We start from the raw sequence: 6,000 nt of genomic DNA on the forward strand, positions 1-6,000 counted from the left end.
ACAATGCAAGAAATCTATAATACACACTCATTAGTTTAAAGAACACTACTTGCACATAAAGCTAAACAATAAATAAATAAAAATGGAGAGACCCTTCTATACTTAACACAGCCACACTATTAAACAGCTTATATATATTTATACATTTTACATATGTACATACATACTAATATTTCAGGCATGAGCAATGATGCCCTTCTTGCCTGCAAAGCTGTAGTTATAGTTTGACTTCATTTACATTTCATTTATCTTTTCAACTGTCATCTTGCTAGAATTCCACTTATGCAGTTTGCTAAGCTGTTTGACATTCTTTCAGAAAGTAGCATACTTCTTTATTCTATTTCCAATTTTCTGTTTGTGTCTTGCTCCATGGAGCTCAAGTTGTGACTGAAATGGTCTGCCAGCCACCCACTTACATGGTTACCAAGCTGAAATTAATAAGTAAATAAACAAATAAACAAACAGCTGATTAAAGGAATAAGGGGACTACATTACATGATTTCAAACAGTGTAATTCATGGTAGAGTATACATCTATTTGTTGTTTTCATTACTTACTAAAATAAACAATTAAATGTTTGTTTTACGGGTACCTTGTTATGTATATAGTCAGTACTCTTACAGGACATAAAACACAGTAGGGGTGTATTTGTTTTTGTTGTTGTTCTTATTTCGGCTTTTCCTGGTTAGGGGTCATCATAGCGGAACTCCGGTCCGCTAATGATTGGCAGTAGATTTTTATGGTGCCAAGGTGCCAGCCCGACGTCCAACCTTCAACAAAGGCACGCCCATTCATGCATGTCTTTTGAATGCCATGCAACCACAGGGAGGACATGCAGACTCCACACAGAAGGTGCTCCAGCCGATAATCAAACTGGAGAACCCTTACTGTGAGGCGACAATGCTACTACTGCACCACCGCGGCTTATTCAGAAAAATAGCACAGTGTGTAAAGCTAAACTATACAGTGAGTGTTGACAAGCAGGGCATATGCAATTCAGAGGTATCTGTAGCACAGTCATGGTAGTATGAAAACTGATGTGGTCAGTAGTGTATACTAATGACCATATTATGACATTCAAATGAGAAGGATTATAGCAACACATTCATCAATAAGCTGATGTTTTTGTCTGCATATATATTCTATATGCAGCATACACATTTGTGAGATACTTGGTAATTATATATTAGGTTGATATGTTCATAGGTATATGCTACTCATGCAGTTTAAAAGACCATTGATAAGCATATCCAGCTAAGCCTGAGCACTGTTGAATGAGCTAAACTCCATGATCCAGAAACACCTTGCTAATATACCCCAAAGAGGATTTATTATTTCCATGCTATTCATTCAGAATATTACTGATTACAGATGATGTGTAGTATTGCTTGACATGCATAAGAAGTTTATTCAGTAAGTACAGGATTCCTTGGGATAGAAATCTGTTGTGTCAGCCATGTTCTATTTCTGTGCCTATAAAAGATTACAGTTTTTGTTATGGTTGCATAGCTGTAAGTGGGCAAGCAGGGTGGAATGGACCATGTACCCTACTGATGGACAGCACTCTGTCTGCTGGAGAATGGCATACAGAGCAAGAACTGCACATATCCAAAATGGCATTTGAACCCTCGATATAAGTATCATCATGAATAGTAGGCAACAGTAAGGATTGTGGAAGGGTGTACAGCTCAGCAAACCGTGTGGCCTCAATGTAAATATCGTAATCTGGCCTTTAACACAAATTTTGCATGTTATATCTTAGGTACCACAATACATCACAGATAATGTAAGCATGTTCCAGAAGGTAATATATAAGACAGGTGTTTCCATTCACAAGGAAGAGCACCAGCAAGGTACCAGGCAATCAAACATGCAGGAAGCTCCAGTCAACAAAAGGTGTTGTTGGAAGGTGCAATGTGTGTCTTACAGGTAACACACAGGGTCTGCAAATAAGCGATAATGTTAGGCAAGTTAGAAGATTTTATTTTTCAGCTATCTTTCATAAGCGTTGGACTTCATCTTCATAATTTCTTGATACTCTCCCATGATGTCCTTGCCCACTGCACATGAGAAGTTGCAACTATGCTAAATGAGCATGGAATCTACCTGAATGCGGGGTATATGTTTGGGATCCAAGCTTCATCACTCCACTGTTTTCTTCAATACAGCCCTCACCTTTGCTGGGTAAGCATGGTACCCTACTCATGGCAGAAAACTGTTCCTTCTTAAGAGCCTGTCTATGATGACACTGTGTGAGTGGGCTTCTGTGTTGTTTGGTAGTGTTGTAGGCATTGTACTACAGTACATTCTGTGGCCTGTGAGCCAGTAGTTCTTCATCTCTTGATCAGTCATATGTTGCTGCTATTTATCCTTAGACTATTCTTGTTTTAACGATATAAATGCACCACATAGGGCTGATAAACAACAGGCTATGAAAAACAATCTGTTGTATTACTGATGACATATATTTTGGAGTTTATCCCATAAGGTTTGCACTGCCTCCCCATGGCTTTGTGCAGCCAGTGGATAGCTTGTCATGTGTAATGCTGCCTTCAAGGTATTTATTATCTATTATTCTCATATGTCCATTGATACTGTGAACGAATTTGTACTCACACTGGTACTCATGCTGTGTCCAGTGCCACTCTCTTGAATAGAGCCCACTGTGAAAGCAATATAGTTTAAAATGTCCAATTATTCTTCACCTCACCCAGTTTGCTGATTGCTTCCGCCCTGAACTATACATATGTTGTCCAATTTTGAGTTGGGAGTACCTTGTTTGCCTTCTGTTTGAATATCCAGGAAGAACTTTAACTCTGTAATGGCAAATTCATGTCTACATGTAATTACTCTTGGACATCTGCTGCTGAGCTTTTCCTCCTAAGTACCTCTCCTGAACAAATGCATGTGGATATGGCAACAGTTATCCTGAAAAAAATGCAGTGCAATCTGAGCATGCCAACACACAAGTAAAATTATCATCTCTAAAACTTTAGATGATTAAGAGCAAGAATACTCTTGTTACTTGATAGGTTCTTACGTGGTTACTAGGCTACTGACCCAAAGGTCTTTACGAGCCTACCCATGTGTATCCAATATAATACTAGAGAAACCCAATATAAAAGATCTAGCCTAAACTCAAGATCTTAGTTAGCAATGACTACCCATATCTAGAAAGGTCATAGGTGAACTCCCTGGCAAGGAATTTAAAGTTTCCCATCCAGTCATCCAGGCTATACTTAGATTCCTAGATTAGTACTAGGCTAACTGCCCTAGCGAGCCATTTTAAGCCTAGCCAATTATCACTTGTGCGGCTCAAACTCTGCACCTTGTGTGTGTAAGGCAAACACTTTAACCATTAGGCAGCCCTCCCAACCCTTAAACAGGGTTATAGAGTGGCTCTGTTTGATGTGAATTAGTAGCCTATTCCAGAGGAATGGCAACCTCTTAGAGACATAGCTGTCTGTCCATCAGGTCCTAATTATGTTGTAGGCCAGGTTAAGCTCTCTAGAGCAGACCCTTAGCCCATGTGACTTGCAGATGTGCAGCACTGCCATTGGGTGTGGATATGGGATGGCTCTGTAGTCCAAGTGCACAAGTCTTCTCTAAGAAGTCTGTACGCTACTGAGTAGCTGGAGACCCTGAATTTTCTTTTTTAAAAATCTCAGAGGTCTCTCAAGTTGCTGCAGGTGCCTGGTAAGGTACATACCAATGGAAGGATTGTACTCAATTATTGGCCTAATGAGAGTCAAGTATAGGGGAGTTATGACCTCTTTCCCTCTTGAGGCAATACCTTTGCTAATGAAGTGAGCAATGTAGAATGTCTTCCTTATCATAGTAGACAAATGGCGGTCAAAGTTTAGGATACAGTCAACTTGCGTTCCCAGTTTTATCACTACTGAGTTATTATGTAGGGTATTATTATTTATATGATAGTATGCATGGATATCATTTTTATCGAAGGGGATGATAATGCATTTTTAGCATTGAGTTGAGCCCATGGCTTTGCCACCAATCATTGGTTTGTGTAAGTCCTTCTTGAATTATATTGACATTGTTTGGGGATTCAGTGACTGCACCAAATTTGCAGTCATCAGCAAACTTAATGAGCCACAGCCACCCTGTTTTAGCCTGAACTTCTGAGTAGTACATTTCAAACAATACGGGGCTCAGCAATGACCCCTGTGGAAACTCACTGCTGACAGGTCTACTGGTTGAGGTAAAGTCCCCTACTTTGGCTGAGTGTGATCTGTCAGTGAGCCAGTTAGAAACTCATCTGACAACATAAGGGCTGATACTGAACTGGGATAGTTTATCAATGATGCCCGAATGTGGACTGTGTTGAAGGCCTTTGCTAAGTAAAGGTAGGCTGAATGCACAGATTGCCTTAATTTATGGCTCTGGTGATGTTTTTGAAGAAGTCTATCAGGTTTAACAGGCATGACCTGTCTTTGACAAATCCAAACTGTGTCATAAGAAGGGTTTGGAGATCACCTATGTCCTTATTTATAGTATCCATGATGGTGCATTCCATAGCCTTGCAAATGAGGCTGGTTAAGCTTATGGGTCTGTAGTTTGAGTCACACTTTTTTGTCAAGTGGCATGTGACAAATGGAAAAAAGCAAATGTTACTTGTAAAACTAGCAATAAAGGGTCAGTGACACTAATGCTGTTAGGAACAGCTATACTCTCATCTAAGTCAAAATACCTCCTGCATGTCACTGTATGAGAGTGTGCATGTATATGTATATATATACATATATATATATATATATATATATATATATATATATATATATATATATATATGTGTGTGTGTGTGAGTGTGTGTATATCCACCTACACACTACACACATAAGGGTGTGTGTACGTCTGTATACATAAACAAAGTTACACAAATTCAGAGACAGATTTATATAGGTGTGTGTGTGTGTGTGTGTGTGTGTGTGTGTGTGTGTGTGTGTGTGTGTGTGTGTGTGTGTGTGTGTGTGTGTGTGTGTGTATATATATATATATATATATATATATATATATATATATATAGTGTATGTGTGTGTCTGTGTGTTTGTGTGTGTGGGTGTGTTTTGTGTGTGTGTTTGTGTGTGTGTGTGTGTGTGTGTGTGTGTATATATATATATATATATATATATATATATATATATATATACATATATATATATATATATATACATATATACACATCTATATATATATATATATATATATATATATATATATATATATATATATATATATATATATATATCTATATATATATATGGGTCTACCTGAAAATGATGAAAGTGCAGAATGCCGACGATGAGAACACCGACACCAGAAGACTGACAATGGAGAAGACCGACAGTTGAAAATCCCGATGCTGAGAACACCGACATGTTAAGGTAAGTGTGCGATAGGGACGGACATTAGGGTCAGGGTGTGGGTAAGGTAAGTGTATGATAGTGATGGATGTTAGGGTAGGGTGCAGGTCAGGTAGGTTTGCGATAGTGACGGACTTTAGGTTTAGGTGCAGGTTAAGTGATTTAGGGTTAGGGTGCAGGTAAGGTAAGTGTGCGATAGTGACGGACTTAAGGGTTAGGGGCAGATTAAGTGAGTTAGGGTTAGGGTGCGGGTAAGGTAAGTGTGCGATAGTGACAGAGTTAAGGGTTAGGGGCGGACTAAATGAATTAGGGTTAGGGTGCGGGTAATGTAAGTGTGCGATAGTGACGGACCTTAGGGTTAGGGTTTGGGTTAAGGTTAGTGCATAGATAGTTGTGTATGTAAGGTTTAGTGTAGGTTTGTAAGGTTTTGGTGTGATTGTGTTGCGTGTGTGTGTTTTTCGGGAAAGGTATTTGTTTTGTTGATTGTCGGGATTTTGGTTTGTCGGGCATGTGAAGTTTCGTGTTTCAGAACTTTCTTTTGTCATTTTTTCGGTCGGTTATTTCGTTGTCGGTGTTATTAGGTAGACCTATATATATATATATATATATATATATATAT

The sequence above is a fragment of the Protopterus annectens genome, chromosome 8.part0 (genome assembly GCF_019279795.1).
Source record: "Protopterus annectens isolate FY-2018-M chromosome 8.part0, PAN1.0, whole genome shotgun sequence".
Classification (NCBI taxonomy): Eukaryota; Metazoa; Chordata; order Ceratodontiformes; family Protopteridae; genus Protopterus; species Protopterus annectens.